The 16,802-nt window shown below is 49.2% G+C and overlaps 1 protein-coding gene across 5 annotated transcripts in view; it reads left to right on the top strand.

Annotated features, from left to right (window-relative positions):
- Positions 1 to 15,680: 15,680 nt before the first annotated feature.
- LOC110256399 (uncharacterized) overlaps positions 15,681 to 16,802 on the top strand; it is a 138,235-nt gene continuing 137,113 nt past the window's right edge. For 3 of the 5 annotated variants that reach the window (XR_014824576.1, XR_014824575.1, XM_084990754.1), the window contains exon 1: positions 15,681 to 15,847. The gene's annotated coding sequence lies outside the window, so the exon portion shown is untranslated. Of the gene's footprint in view, positions 16,027 to 16,802 lie in introns of all 5 variants that reach the window. The other 2 variants (XR_014824574.1, XR_001300501.3) reach the window with 1 other exon arrangement.

Below are 16,802 nucleotides of genomic sequence, written 5' to 3' on the forward strand. Positions count from 1 at the left end.
CAGAAGTGGCTTGGATCTGGCATTGCTGTGGCTGTGGTATAGGCTGGCAGCTTAGCTCCGATTGGACCCCTAACCTGGGAACCTACATATGCTGTGAGTGTGGCCCCCCAAAAAAAGGCAAAAAAAAAAAAAAAAAAAAAAAGACCAGCAAAGGGAGATGCTGGTGAACTTTCCTCCCTTTTTCAAAGAACTTCGTGGGGTGAAAGAAGGGCTAGGAGGGAGAAGGACAGGTGTTCCCTGAGCTCTGGCTGAGGCCAGGTGGCCTACTGGAGTGTTATCAGGGTGGAAGGCTGGAGTGCATTTCTGTCTGTCCAGTTTGGCATTTTGACTTTGGCACTGTTTGGGGGCCCAGCCGCACCACAATGTTCAGGTGTGTGTCCTGCCCTGGGGCATTCCATTAGGCTGTGCCAAGCCCACCTGCTTGCTGGGTCACTCTGCCCTTCTGAAGCCCTGTTTTGCGCAATGTTCTCTCCCTGGCCAGGAGGGGGCAGTCAGCTGCCTCTCCAGTGTTTTTTCCTGCCTTCAGGGTTGAGGGGCGGGGAAGTGGTTAAACAGGATAGGACTTTCTCTGACCCATGGCAGGAGACCTGAGTTCCTGTTCCACATCTCAGTTGCAGTCACTGGGGAAAGCTGAGGAGAAGCAGCATGCTCCTGTCCCTGTTTTTAAGTGCTCAGCTGCCCAGCTGTCCTGGACAAGCCAGAGGTTTGGGGAAGACACAGCTACAGGTCTCTGACATCCATTCTCCCTTTCTATAGAGATATATCCATCCACCAAGTTTCGCTGGGCATGATAAAGACTACATGTCCCTTTCTATAGAGATATATCCATCCACCAAGTTTCGCTGCTCATAATAAAGACTACATGTCCCAGCTTCCTTTGCAGCTAGAGGTGGTCATGTGACTGTGTTCTGGCCAATGGTGTATAAGCAGACATGGTAACAGCTTTCAGGAATCATCCTTAAGAGACAGCTTATAAACAGCCTTCAGGCTCCTTCATTCTGCTGCCTGGAACGTGGGTACTGCCATCTTGGACCAAGAGGTCAAGGCCATGTATGGCATTAGAAGATAGTGTCTGGATCCCAGACACTGGGGAGCCACTTTCCACCCTTCATCACCTATTTGGATTTTATGTGAGAGGAAATAAACTTCCATCTTTTCCGCGTTACCATTAGTTTGAGATTATTTCTTTGCAGGCAAACCAGTCCTAACTGATGTAGGCCGCAGCTAGAGAGAAGATGAAGAAGCCATTGTGCACACGGGGGGACAGGCAGCCACATTAGATAATAATAGTTACAAACATTTATTGAGCACTTCCTACGTGCCGGGCCCAGGGTTAAGCACTTTATATGTGTTATCCCATTTGATCCTCCTGATGATACTATGAGGCAAAACTTATAATCCCAATTTTATAGATGATTAAACTGAGGCTTAGGTTTAAATGCTTGCCCAGTCAGTCAGAAAGTGACAGGATTCAGAACCAGATTCTCTTTAACTGCTGCTATTAAGCCCTGAGGGTTCCTTAGGCTATAAGGAGAGTCCCTGCTAAGCAGGCTCAGCTTGGTTGAGAGGAGAGATTCACGAGGCTGTGACCACACTGAAATTGACCATAAGTCAGGTTGGAAGCCTGGGCATCCCAAACTATCATCCTTATTCTCCAAACAAAATTCTTAGATTGAGGTATGTTTGGGGTCTAGTTTCTCCACCTAAATGAGGGTGTCTCCCTCAAGAGGACCCCCAGTGTGATCATCTGCTATGGTCTGAATGTTTGTGTGCCCCCCAAATTCATATGCTGACATCCTAGCCCCTAAAGATGATGGTATTGGGAGGTGGGGCCTTTGGGAGGGGCTTAAGTCATGAGGGCGGAGTCCTCAGGAGTGGCATTAGTGCCCTGATAAAAGAGGTTCCAGGAAGCTCCCTGGCCCCTTCTGTCATGTGAGGACACAGTGACCAGTGGACTTACCAGCCTCCAGAAGGGTTGTTTAGAGGCTGCCGAGTCTGGTGTCCTGCTATAGAACAGCTTGAGCTAACTTGTTAGTGGCTTAGTGGCTGAGCTAAGAGGGCCCTAGACCCCCTCTTCTTCCACTTCCTCCTGCTCCTCTCTTCTCCCTCCACCCCCGTTCTCCTTTACATCCTCCCGATCATGGAGTTGTGCCCCAGGCCTCTCATACAGAGTGGCTTCCTCTAAATGGGCTTTCGTTTACCTTCACAGATTTCCAAGAAACAACAACCTCAAAATGTCCAAGTCATCAAGGACCCCATCTGGACGGGAAAGCTTGGTACTGCTCGCTGTTTTACTACCAAGTTCCCTTGTCACCTGGGCAAGTCCCTTCTCCATTTCCCACCTCACTCTCCTCATTTAAAAATAGCAGTAATGACAACAATCATAACCATTCCTAACACGCTGTGACCCAGGCAGAACATGCTCTAAACCCACTGCATGCTTAATTCTTACAACCCTATTAAGGAGACAGCAGTATTCTTATTCCGGAAGAACCCAAGACACACAGGTTTTTCATTTGCCCAAGGTCACCCACAACAAAGTCAAAATGAGAGAACTTGAAAGACGACCTCACACCCTGTTTGTTACAGTGTCTCCTTTAAATGACCTCTCCAGCACAATCTCAAGGCAGTAAAGATGAAAGAGGGGTGGGAAGCGGGGTGGGATCTAATCCCCCTCCCTCCGCGACTTGCGCCCTAACCTGGAGGCCTCACCTATGGTCCCCGACCATGTGGGAGCCACAAAACAGCCACAAAACTCGAGCTCTAGTATCTAAGATCCATTCCTATTGGAATATTCTGAGTCTCTCATGGCCAGGAGTGGCTGGGGTTTAGAAGGCAGGGCGCCCTGCCATCTGTCAACTGACACTTGGGATTAAGGGTTGGATCAGAACTTGTCTGCAAGCTCCCGCATACGGCGATTAACGCCCCCCGCCCCCCATGGCCTGTCCCTGTTCCAGGTGAGCCGCCAAGAAGGGCTGGGGCCTTCTGCTTGATCTCAGCTCCTTTCAGGAAGCATCTCTGCTTTACTCTAGTGGCGACACCCACCCCCGGACCAAAGGAAGGGAAGCAGCAGCCATCTGTCCTGCCGAAGCCCCGCCCCAGCCGGGGAGGCTCCAGGTGAGGAGCAGGAGGCGGGGCGTCCGGGTGACCCCGCGTCACTGGCCCCAGCACTTAGCGTCTCCGCACTTCCGTGCCTCCCGGCCAGGCAGCCGGGAGGCGTTCCCCGCTCCTCGGCTGGGCGGCCCCCTGCCCCAGCTCCGTAGGCGCCACATGGGACCTTGATCTCATAAACTCTTAGCAACCAAGCCTGTGCCTCTCCTCCCCCCTGTGGACTGTGCCTAGTTCTAGCATCTGCCTAACGACAACGTGGTGGAGTGATTGGCGTGTCTCACTCTGCCCGCTCCCCACCCCTAGGCTGTAAGTTCCCCGCCGCAGGAAGCCAACACCAAAAGTCCACCAAAAAGTCACTTGCTGGCTGATGACACATGCAAGTGCCAGGTGACCATTGTGGGAGACACCTGTGGCCCTTCCGTGGGTGGGTCAGTCTCATGGTGGCCGCTGGCAAAACCTGGCTGCCAGCAATGGGAAGGCAGAGCTAAGGCAGCTGGAAGGAATTTCCACTTGTGGAGAGTTGCTGGGGCGGCTTCTGCTTATGTCAACAAGGGGCTCACTGCCTCAGAAACATTTGGCCAAACATTTTTGTTTTCAAAGGAGACCATGAGTTCCCTGCTCTCCACTAAGATTTGTTTATTACAGCGGAGTCCACACATTTCCTCATTTACCCCCCACACCTCCATTCTGAGCCTCCTCCCTCCATGTGTGTAAATGGCCTAGAAATGAAGGAAATTCCTTTTTTTGTTTGATCCCTCACTGACCTGGAGACACCTGTGCTGAGGGTTAGAGACCTGACTTCAAGGTGGTTTTATTTTATTTTATTTTTTGTCTTTTTAGGGCCGCACCCACGGCATATGGAGGTTCCCAGGCTAGGGGTTGAATCAGAGCTGTAGCTGCCGGCCTACACCACAGCCACAGCAACACCAAATCCTTAACCCACTGAGCAAGGCCAGTGATCGAACCCTTGTCCTCACAGATACTAGTCAGGTTCGTTAACCACTGAGCTACAATAGGAACTCCCCAAGGTAGTTTTAGAAATTTATTTGTTTTAACCACTGACTTATTGTGTGGCTTTGGTCATATTCCAGTCCTGCACTGAGCTTTGTTTCTTCGATCTGCACAATAAATCAGTGGTGCTTCCTAGAGACTCAATGATTCTTCAGAAGGAACTAATAAGGGGTTTGCTTTAAGATCTTGTGAAGAAGGGTTTCAGCTGAAAAAAAAAAAAAAAAAAAAAGATTTGAAAAGCACTGGCCTAGGTGACCTCACAACTGTGTGTCAAGGAACTCTCTGATGAGGTCTTTGACCGAAAACTTTTCCATAGGCTTCATCACCACGAGGTCCCCGAGTCTGACCTGGCTTCTCCTCTGAGTGGCCAGGCTGAGCCCAGCACCGGGAATAAGAGCATCATAAAACAAAGGACCTGCTGCCCTGAGACAGCCCCAGATTTAGACAGGAATGAAATCATTCCTCAGCCCTTTCCTGCCTCCTGGAGCTGAAGGTCATTTCTTTTTTTTTTTTTTGTCTTTTTGTTAGGGCTGCACCCATGGCTTATGGAGGTTCCCACGCTAGGGGTCCAATTGGAGCTACATCTGCCGGCCTACGCCACAGCCACAGCAACGCTGGATCCTTAACCCACTGAGCAAGGCCAGGGATCGAACCCGCAACCTCATGGTTTCTAGTGGGATTCGTTTCTGCTGTGTCACGAGGGGAACTGAAGGTCATTTCTGCGCCTTCCCGGTCTCCCTCCCTGTCCAGGCCTCCGCTGTCTTCTTCTCCTACAAGATAATGACAACAGAGCCTCCCCCACGGCATCCTCCTCTGACACAGCAGACCTATGATGGAGGGAGAGATGGGTACTATTTCCCTCATATATGAATGAAAAAACAGGCTCAAGGAGGTGAAGAGGTTGAGCAAGGTGACAAAGCAGGTTTTGGGCAGAATGGTGGCAGAATCTTAGCATCCTGTTAACTCTAGGTAAACTGGGACTCCTGCCGGCTGGGGAAATGGTTCTGAAAGGTGCGATCTGGTGAGAAGGAAAAAATACTCTGAATGAGCTAATCCCCCCTCTGGAATCTGCTCTAAGAGCCAAAGCAGGCCATGGAAAGAAAGAGTGGCGTGTCACCTCTCTTGGACCCCTGGCGTGTTCTTACCTTTTCCTAGGAGTCCTGAACCAGGATGCTTTAAGATGGACAGAGGGTCCTGGCAGCACCAGGTGAGAGGCAGGAAGGCCCCTATCCAGTGACTTCCCCACTCCCAACACACGCTCCTGGAAGCGAGGGGCGTCCTTGGCCAGGGCAGGTTCCCTAACGCGGGAGCGCTGTGTGAGCAGAGGGGCTCTCCCTGCCAGCCCGCCCATAAGGCTCTGAGAATCTCCCACGAACGTTGCTGGCAGCTTCTTAGCTTCCTCTGCTATTTCCAAGATGGGCCCAGCACGTCCTCAAGGGACCCTGGCTGGAAATCAGAATTCCAGTCACATCTCCAGTGGCTGAAATCCCTCCTGCTTGGGCAGCACTTGGGAGTTTACAAAGCACACCAGCATCAGAGGTCCACGAGGCAGGCAGGCTGGACAACAGGTAGCAAATTTAGCTCCATTTTATCAACTGGATGCCATGGAGACTCAGGGAGGGGAGTGACTTGTCCTAGGTTGCCCAGGGCACTGGAAGGCCCAGAACTGGCAGCTGGGCCTGAGGCCTAGGACAGGCTCAGGGCTTTGTTTACCCACAGGGCTTTGCTTTGCCCACAGGGCTTCCTCCTCAGCTAAGGCCACAGCAGCCTCTCTGGCAAAGAACAGGGTATCCATGCTGATTCTGGTATTTTCCTGTGACAAGCTGTCCCTCTTACAATTGGCAAGGGAGGGCCCTCTCAGGCAACAAAAACCATGTAACCCATCTGGGAGAGAAGCACTTTGCAGCCCCTGTCCCAGCTCCAGCCAGTGCAGGGGAGTGGGAGTCAGGAGGCCTGGGCTTGGGGTTCAGGTCCACAAGTGGGGACCTTGATCAGAGGACATTTCTCTTTGAGTCTCAGTTTCTTCCTCTGTAAGATGGGACGAAGGACTGGGATCTCTATTCTCAAAACAACTTATGTTAGGATCGCCTGCAAAAGTTTGTACAAAACCCTGATGTGGGGGTTTACCCTAGGCCTAGCGGATCAGCTGTGGGGTTAACGACATCTGCGGGAACCTATATTGTTCATCTGGTGATTCTGGATGGGTCTGAGGCCCACTGATATCTGAGACCACAAGACTAGATGGTCCCCAGGGCCTTTGGGCTCTGACATCCTATTATTGGAGGCATCAGGAAGCGTGGTAAGTGCCCTCTGACTCTCTGTTTATTTCCTCCCATGTTTTGTTCTTTAGAGTAGACTCAGGGTCCCAGAAGTGGGAAAATCTCTTGAATAGATGACCAGAGTGCAGTCTCTTCAGGAAAAGTACAGGTGCAATAAGACTCAGGAGGGGCAGGATTTTGCATTCCTTCCTCACAGCTCCCTCTGGGAGCAGCATTTTATGAGTTCTACTTTACCCATGGCGGGACTGAGACCCAGATGACTAGATTGACTAGAGAAGCAAGGCCTCCTGGCTAAGGAGCAGTGACTCTGAAATTCCAAAGCTCTTGCTTGGTTGTTTTTTTGTTTTTTTGGCCTTTTTGTCTTTTAGGGCTGTAACCACGGCATATGGAGGTTCCCAGGCTAGGAATCCAATCGGAGCTACAGTTGCCGGCCTACACCGAAGCCACAGCAACGTAGGACCCGAGCCGCATCTGCAACCTACACCACAGGTCATGGCAACCCTGGATCCTTAACCCACTGAGTGAGGCCAGGGATCGAACCAGTGTCTTCATGGATGCTAGTCGGGTTCACTAAGCCACGGTGGAAACTCCTCAAAGCTCTTGCTTGTAAAGACTGTGCTGACTAGAGGATGTGCTACAAGATTTTTATCTGCCATGTAAAAGTAAGAAGCACGACTCTTTAGATTCCGAGGCCCTATCAGCCTCTGCTTTCCTCTCCGGGTCCACATCTCTCCTGCCAGCCTTTGAACTCAGAGTTTCTCTCCTCTTCTCTCTTCAGGCATTTCCCAAATGTCTCTCCCCTCCTCTAATGTAGAGTCTGAATTTTTATTTTTATTTTTATTTTTGTCTTTTGTCTTTTTAGGGCCACACTTGCGGCATATGGAGGTTCCCAGACTAGGGGTCCAATTGGAGCTGTTGCTGCTGGCCTACACCACAGCCACAGCAATGCCAAATCTGAGCCAAGACTGCGACCGACACCGCAGGTCATGGCAACCCTGGATCCTTAACCCACTGAGCGAAGCCAGGGATCGAACCCGCAACCTCATGGTTCCTAGTCAGATTTGTTTCTACTGCACCACGAGGGGAACTCCTACATTTTTTTTTTTTTTTCAAACCTGTTACAACCTCAAAAATCCAGCCAGAACCATCTGAAAGAGTTTAGCAGGCAGGAAGGCCAGCCTGAAATTGAGTTAGCCAGGATTCTCCCTGAGACCCTCACATCAACTCTGCAACATAACCACTGCCTGGTATGGGAGAACTGGCTGCTCTGGAGCTGGTCTGTTGTCACTGGTTTATCCTCATTTGCATCAGGAAGTTATTTATGCTATGGGGAGATTCAGTCTCCTGTAGTTCTGCATGGGAAATAGGGAAAGCACGTGGAACCCTCCCTGCAACCCTACCCCCAGCTACTCAAAGCCCCTGCACCTGGGCCTTAGCAGATACTTTCCAGCTGAGCAGTGAGCTCTGCCTGGTGAGCATTGCTTTGCGGTCTGAATGCCTGGACATGATCCTCCTCCCAGGCCCCACTTCCCCCTGGCCCCCGCAGGCCTCCTTGTAAATGATAATAATTGTACCAACCCCTCAGTGCTGTCCTGAGAATACATGATTTGATACAGGTAAAGGCTTTGGGGACACAGGAAGTATTATAAAACTGGTTGCTGTCATCATCCTGTCACCATCTGTACTTGGTTTCCCACCTTCACTTTTGAAAAATAAAAACCAAGTACCATATGTAATATTATTTAATACTTGATTTAAATGAACCTTAAATAAACTCACTTTTGAAACATAGCCTCCTGCTAAGCAAGTATCCTTGAAACCACCCGTTTGATGATTTTAGTTCTGTTTTTAATGGCTCTTTGCATCAAGTCTATTGAACAACATGTGTTCACCCTATAGCCCCCTAAATCATCTTGTACTCAACCAGGGGTCCACCACCCTGGCTTTGAGGAACACCGCTGTGGGCAAGGGTTGGCACCTATCTTAGTCTTCTCATCTGTAAAACAGGTGCAGTGAGATGATGACACTGCTTCTCGAGATCATTGTCCTATTCTGTGGCATGTTGGTTGGGACCATGCTTTTTTTTTTTTTTTTTTAATTGGAGTATAGTTGACTTACAACGTTGTATTAGTTTTCGGTGTACAGCAAAGTGAGTCAGTCATACATAAACATACATCTGTTTTTTTTTCCCATATAGGTTATTACAGACTATTGAGTAGATTGCCCTGTGCTAGACAGTAGGTGCATGTTAATGATCTATTTTATACACAGTAGGGTAATATGTTATTCCTATCCTCCCAATTTACCTCCCCCCACCTCCCGCGACCATGCTTTGTAAAGTGCATACACTAGCCAAGTTGCCATCGGGTGGTGCTCCTCTCCCTGCCCCATTCTAGGTTAGCAGCTCACCCCAGGGTTGCAAAAGGAGCTGTTGATGGTAACCATCACCAACCCCATCCCACCTCTCCATGGAAACCATTGGAAGGTGCTGTCAATCAAGTATATTTTTTTCCATGTGCTTCCTCTCCTCAGGCTGGAACAGCCCCCAAACCTCTTTTAATCTTTCATCCTCATGACAGTTCCCCTCTTCCTTGTCTTGACTCTGTTACTATGCTCATGTGATGGCACCCCTCCAGCTCACCTCGAGCCTGCCCCAGGGTTCAGGAAGCAGGACTTCCAGGAGGTTTATCTGCACTGGCCATGGACTCTCCTCCTGCTTGCCTGTCCACCCAACTCATGGGTCCAAAAACATCTTTTATGTGAACCTGCCCAGCAGAGGCACCTGCTCCAAATCTGCCTTCTACTGTGTGATGACTTGTTGGGCATCTCTCTGACCAGGGCCTTGTCCTTCTTTTCACCTGGGCCAACAGGGTCAATCTCCACCAGAGGTCTTGGGGTAATTTCAGCTCAGAGCGGAGAAGGCAGGACAAGGGTATGGGGATTGTGCTGTGGGCAGAGGAGAGGAAGGGAGTAAATCCCAGGGTTGATGCCTGAGATGCTTTGCATTTCTCTGACCCCACCCTGCCCAGCCAGCACCCAGGGCTTCAAAATGTCCTTTTTTTTTTTTATTTTTATTTTGTTATCTTAAAATTTAAAAAAAATTTTTTTATTGACATATAGTTGATTTAGAGTGTTGTGTCAATTTCTGCTGTAGAGCATAGTGGCCCAGTCATACAGACTAATACATTCTTTTTCTCATATGCAAAGGTCCATCTGGAAAGCTCCACCCTGTTTGCATGCGGAATCCCAGTGATTGGCTGGTCTTCCCATCAGATACCCAAAAAGCTGAGAAATCTGGGCACTGGTGGCAGTATGATCCCTTTTATTTTATGGGTGAATGGGAACAAATGCATATGAAACAAATCCATAGTGTCTCCCTGAAGAGTAGAAGGGAAGAGAAGTTTTCATTTTCTCCTCGGTTTTACTCTTGGCTGATCCATGTGCCACGGAATCCAGAAGAATGTACAAAACAGCTGTGTGTTGTAGCTTCCAAACCAGTTGGAAGTGGCTTTTCTACTCCATTTGGGGAATTCCTGGGCCCTTCGAAGTTCTAGATCCTTTGAGCTAGGCCAGAGGGCCCCTCCCCCTTGGCTCTCTCTCCTTGCAGCACCCCCACACCCACCCCAAATCCTACCCCTTCAGACTTTCTCAACCCACTGCTCCTACTCCCAGGTCCCTCCTTGCATCTTCAGCCTCCAAGACAGGACAGGTGTTGGGCCACCCTGGGTTCTGCTCTGCCTGGGTTGGGACTGGAGCAGGGGCTGGTAGGCAACAGGTCATTGGGTTCTGTAAGGTGAGCTGAGCTTGCTCCTGACCAAGCTGATATCTTGGAGCATCTCCAGGGTATTGATGTGCTTAGGGAGTCTCTGCTCTGCCTCCCCCTGGAGTTGGCCTGTTGTTGGTCTGTCAGGCCCCAGGAAAAGGCAGGGGAGTGGGGTGGGAGTTTGTTATGGACTGCATATTTGTGTTCCCCCAAAGTCATATGTTGAAATCCTAACCCCTATAGGATATGTGTTAGGAGGTAGGGCCTCTGTGAAGTGATTAGATCATGAGGGTGGCACTCTTGTGAATGGGATTAGTGCTCTTATAAGAGGATCCCACCCAGCTCCCTAGCCCCCTCTGCCATCTCTGGATCTCCAGATCATGCTGACACCCTGATCTTGGACTTCTGACCTCCAGAACAGTGAGCACTGAGTTTCTGCTGTTTATAAATGACACTGTCTATGCTGTTTGGTATAGCAGCCTGAACGGATTAAGGGTTAGAGGGACACAAAAACCCATTCTGGGACTTCCCATTGTGGCTCAGCGGGTTAAGAACTGGTATCCATGGGGATTCGCATTTGATCCCTGGCCTTGCTCCGTGGGTTAAGGATTGGGTGTTGCTGTGTAGGCTGTGGTGTAGGTTTCAGATGCAGCTCAGATCTAGCTTTGCTGTGGCTGTGGTGTAGGTGGTGGTGTAGGCTGGCAGCTGCAGCTCTGATTTGACCCGTACATAGCCTGGGAACTTCCATATGCCACAGGTGTGGCCCTAAAATGAAAAACAGTTTCTGCTCTGTACATATATTTAATTATTTGACCAGAACACTAAATTTCATTTTTCCATGGCTCCTATTTTATTGTACTGGCAATTGTCATCGCTTAATAAATGGTGCTCCTAGATAATTTTGCCAGTTTATGGAATCTGGGGGAAAGTGCTTCCAGAAGAGTGACGTGTTGTACTTGTCACAAAATTAAGCCAGTGGCAGATGTCTGTGAGTCTTGATACTCATTATGACAGTCTCATCTAGTGGATAATTAATAGGAGATACAGAGGCATTCACAACAGATTATAAAAACATCAACATACTAGATTTCATAATCAAATGATAGCTGGGCCCTGTGGCAGATGGTTAGGATTCAAACATAAACAGGAGGTGGTCTCTGTCTTCAAGGGCCCTGAATCTGGGTCATTTTGACTCAAAAGAGTTGGCAATGACACTTCGAGTCTACTCTGCCCTCTCCAGCAGCCCAGACTGATAGCCATCAGCCCACCGTCATGCCATCAGATGGATGCAGGTATCACTGAGAATTAGACACCTCCCCTTTTATTCCTTCGTGCTATTGTCTGCTCAGATTTTGTGCACCCAGTGCATATCTGCATGTTTTTTACATTTTTATCCACACTAGCTTTGTTTTTTGCTTCTCAGCTGAATTCCCAAAGAGGAGAAGGAAGTGTGTTTATTCATTTAAACTGATTTGTGCGAGGATCTGCTCAGCTGAACACCTGGATCCTATTTTGATAATGATGTGTTGATGTTGACAAAAGCTGGGTAATTCAATATCTATGCAATGTGTCCTATTTTTAAAAGAACCTTGGCTAGAGCCTAACCAAAATCACAGATAATTCAAAAGATGTTTCTTTTAAGAAAATGGTAAGAGAAAAGGCTTTGCAGACTCATCAGGAAAGAGAACAGTGATCCTCCTGGCACTTTTGTCTGCTTTGGGGACTGTTCAGGTCACCCCCAGAATGGTGCAATGTCTCTGTGGACCTCATCCTGTCTGCCTTTGTCTGTCATCATCCAGGGCCCATCAATCCTTAAGTGCTACCCTTCCTGCCTCCCAGGCAGGCCTGGGCTTCCTCTATGAGTCACTCTCTCAGAAGCTGTGACCCATGCAGCACCCCAGACAGAGTGTCTCAGTGCAACCCTTCAATACTAGCCTCCATGTGCATCCAGCAGTGTCAGGAAGAAACTGCAAGATATTGTTCTATGCCTAATCAAAATTGTTCTACCAAAAACAGGACAGTGAAGATGAAGGTTGCTTCCAAAGCTGAAAGGAAAGGCAAGCAAAACTGTTATATATACAGTGGATAAACAACAAGGGCCTACTGTATAGCATGAGGAACTATCCCCAATCTTCTGGGATAAAGCATAATGAAAATACAAAAAAGAATGTATATATGTACAACCGAGTCACTTTGCTGCAGAGAAGAATTTAGCCAATAGTGGAAATCAACTATACATTAATAAAAATAAATAAAAGGAAAAGCAAACAAATACAAGAGCAAATTCTGTTGGTCAAGCTGGATGCTTTGCTATCAGCCTATCAGAGGCGGCACAGCCTTCCTGTGCAGCCTGTGGCAGGCTTCCTCGATTCCTTGTGACCAGGGCTGATGGTCAGCTGCTGTGCAGGGTAAAGAGAGTTCTGTCCCACCAGCTTCCAAGTGCTATCTCATCTCTGGAAGCTCCCAGGGAAGAAGCTAGTGCAGCTCCCTCTTGGAGAGAATGGGCATCATCCACACTGCATATTCAGTGATCAAATTCTCTAGATCCAGTTTTCATCAGAAGCCTTTTGATAACTCCAAAGTTAACCCTGAAGTTTGCCTGGCCATGCCCCTGTCTCTGGGCTGATGCTCCAGCTGAACAATGCAATGAGAAGTGCTCCAGCAGCCCCTGCATTTCAGAGTTGCCCAACAAGTCTGTCCTTCTGGACCTGGGAATTAAAATTACCAGCTCATGGAAGCCAGGACTGTCTTGGACCACATTCTCTGCAGATTTTGCAGATGTAAGGCAAGGATCTTAAAAACCCAATTCTAGAAGATATTAAGAAGAGAAGTGGGGAGAAAGAAAGAGAGAAAGAAATAAAGGAAAAAGACATGTGACCAAGACTGCTGCATAACTATAAAACTGGTAGGATGTCACTGGTTCCCAAGAAAAGAGGTCATTGTTCTCGCTGTGGACTGAAGGCCCTCTATTGGATTGTGAAGACACCTTGGGCAGGTCCAATAATCTGGGTATCTTCTTTGCCCTTTACTAAGTTGAAACTTGAGAAACAGAAAAGAGGGAGGATAGTTGCTGTGTGGGGTGTGTGTGAGAGAAAGGTGGGAATGTGAGAGTCAGAAACTCTGCAACTAACATCTGAGATCTCCCACCAGCCAGAAAAACATTAATTACTACTCTGGGCTGCCTATTGCAGCATCCTCAGAAATGCTGTGGAGTAATTTCAACCTGACAACCTCTTACACTCCTAGACATGTATATCTTCTCTCTCTTTCTTTCTTTTCTTTCTTTCTCTCTTTCTTTTCTTTCTTTCTTTCCCTCTTTCTTTCTCTCTCTCACTTGCCTGCCTGCCTGCCTGCCTGCCTGCCTTCCTTCCTTCCTTCCTTCCTTCCTTCCCTCTTTCTTTCTTTCTTTCTTTCTTTCTTTCTTTCTTTCTTTTCTCTCCTTCTTTTTTGGTCTTTTTAGGGCCCCACCCACAGCATATGGAGGTTCCCAGCCTAGGGGTCCAATTGGAGCCTACGCCATAGCCACAGCAATGCCAGATCCCAGCCATGTCTGCGACCTATACCACAGCTCAGGGCAATGCTGGATCCTTAACCCACTGAGTGAGGCCAGTGATCGAACCTTCATCCTCATGGATGCTAATCATATTTTTTTCCACTGAACCATGATAGGAACTCCTAGACATGTGTTTCATAGTCCTCAATTCCTAGCCAAGAAAGGGAAGGGGGTCTGGTGGGCCTGCAGATAGTCTGGACCAGCAATCAGATGGAGCTTGAATTGGATGTTGGCTCTGACACCAACATATAAGCTGTCTTTCGTTTGATCCCTCTTGGATCCCCTGGACATGCTGGAAATAATCTTTGAAAGTTGTAGGGTGGTTTTCCAGCTGAAGTAGCCAAGAGAATGGAAATTTGGAGAGCAAGCAGCAGACCACAGCAATCTCTTGGCCACAATGAACCACACTGCAGACTGCCCTCAATGCAATCCGAGTCATCATTTATTACTAACTCTTCCCCAGGGATGACCTGCTGACTCTGGCCTCCCACTTCACCAGACTGGTGGGAACAGATGGTCTAACATGATGAAAGCATGGGAGAGTGTCAGGGCTGGAAGTCCTTCATTCTGCAGATAGGAAAGCTGAGGGAGGAGGAAAATATTATAGTTATTCATTCACATTTCTTTCTTTTTTGTCTTTTTAGGGCCACACTTGTGATATATGGAAGTTCCCAGGCTAGGGTTTGAATTGGAACTGCAGCTGCCGGCCTACACCACAGCTCACAGCAACGCCAGATCCTTAACCCACTGAGCAAGGCCAGGGATTGAACCCATGTCTTCAAGGATACTGGTCAGTTTTGTTACCACTGAGCCATGACAGGAACTCTCTCATTCACATTTCTGCTTTCACAATTGGATTGTGAAATTCTGGAGGGTCAGGACTATGTATATATTTGTCTTTTAGGGCTGCACCCATGGCATATGAAGGTTCCCAGGCTAGGGCTCAAATAGTAGTTACAGCTGCTGGTTTACACTATAGACACAGCAACACAAGCAACGCTGTGTCTGTGACCTACACCACAGCTTACGGTAACGCCTGATCCTTAACCCACTGAACGAGGCCAGGGATTGAACACGCAACCTCATGCTCCTAGTCGGATTCGTTTCTGCTGTGCCACAACGGGAACTCCATGGATTATATTTTGAAGCCTCAAAGCCTAGCAGAGGGCTTGCCACTGCAAGATGCTCAACAGATGTTTGTAAAAGGAAGGGAGGGAGGGAGAGCAGCAAGAGGACTTGCCCAGGGTCACACAGGTGGCAGGTGTAGAGCTGCTCCTCACATTCTCCTCCACCAGGCCTCCATCCAGAGGCATGCTAGCCACTCAGGGAGCCACTCTTCTCCTCTCAGCATTGCTAGCTCTAGTCCTTGCCCTCAGCGGGGCAGGCTGGCTATCTCTATTGCCTAGAATACCAGACCCCAGGGCATCTTTTGTTTCATAGGAGGGTGGGGGCGCTCCCCTTGTCCATGGAGCCAAGCCTGCCTTCATCTCAACTCGCCTGTTAGAAGGGCTAGGCCTGGGCTATCAATTTAAGCTCGTGTCTCTGGCCGGACAGGAGCCAGAGCTGGAGCCAAAGGAGAGTCAAGAGTGAGGGCCCCAGGGTGCACCCCAGGGCTCAGGCAGGATGGAGCCTAGCGAGGTATCCAGGAAAAGCGGTGGCAGAATTCTGGAAAAGTCAATGAGGCAGGACTTCGAAAACTGAGGTCCAGAAATCAGAAGGGACCTGCCCCAAGCTCGCACGCTACGGAGAGGCGTTGGATCAGAGGCAGGGCTGGTCTCTCCCAAGGGGGAAGAGGCGGGCTCGGAACAGAAAGGAAGAGAGGGAGCCAGAGCAAGTCCTGGAGGAAATAGGGTGCAGCTGTGGATTGTGTTTATAAGGCGGCAGCCACGTGCAAGGCATGTCGGGAGTGGGGGGGGGGTGGGCGCTAGGAGCTGTTAAAGGAGCTGAGCGCACCGCGTTCTGTGTTGCCTCAGATTCGCTCCACTTTCTGCCGGCTCTGGGAATGGACCTTGTCTCCGTCCCTTGCACTGGCCCCACTTTGGCTCAGAGTTGGAAGTTTCCCTCTTCTAAGCAGCCTGCAGGACCCTGTCAGTGACGTCACCTTCTGCCACATCCACTGACACTCACCAGGTATCCCTTGTGCCCCAGGATTGGTGTTGGACTCAGAGCTTGGTTCCTGCTCCCAGGGGTCCTAAGAGCTTGTAAGGGAAGTGGGGCACGGTTGAGACACCCAGTTCGAGGCCCTCCAAGGCCGGCACGGCTCCGGGTCCCCCCAGTGCGTTGTTCGGAAGAAGCAGAGATCCTCATAGGTACGTTGCCTTCTTGGAGGTTGTGAGGCTGAAATTGGCTCGTTATGGGGGTTTTGAGTAAAGTCACCGCTCCAAGAGTACATGGGCTTCTTGCAGAATGGGGAATGGAAAGTTGTTAGGGCAGCCTCAGTCACGGAGTGAGGGTGTTTAGCAAACATTTCTTTAGCAGAATTCTTCAACATTGGAAAGCTTACCCAGGTATCAGTGTGGTAAAAACAGAACTGCTTTGTCCTTTCAGCTTCCCTCTCACCCCAGGGTTAACCCCCCAGGAAAGGAATGGAGCTTTCCAGCTGGATTAGTTCAACTGGCTGGCTGGATCAGCAGGGAAACGGAGACACTATGGAACAGAACATGCTCAATGGTTCTCAGTAGAGGCAGGCAAAATTGAGGTCTGTCTCCTCTCCCCAGCTCAGGGCTTCCACCAGGAGACCTCATTGCCTCCAGAATGGGGCTGGACTGGGGGAACCTTCCACTGGGCCAAGGAAGGTTCCATAAGATGGGGCGCCATGGAATATATCTGGACAAAGGCATTCTTTCTGGCATTCCAGTATGGCAGCCTAGCTCAGGCCGCAACGTCTCATTTCCATCCTTAATTGATTGAGTAGGCCAGTATATTTGAATCATCTGAGAATGATCTCTGGCAAAGCAGGGTCAGAGAAGCTTATGGGGATGGGGGTTTGGGCTAGAGAAGGACAGCTGTCATTGGTTGAATTTTGGTCGATAGATAGATGAATTGTCAGTGGATAAGTTCAGTAGAAGAATCAGGGCTTCCTTAA

This window comes from Sus scrofa, chromosome 13 (assembly GCF_054392235.1).
Source record: "Sus scrofa isolate SSC_HxYL_T2T_F1_AM1 chromosome 13, Sscrofa_HxYL_maternal_Yorkshire_Landrace_v2.0, whole genome shotgun sequence".
NCBI lineage: Eukaryota > Metazoa > Chordata > Mammalia > Artiodactyla > Suidae > Sus > Sus scrofa.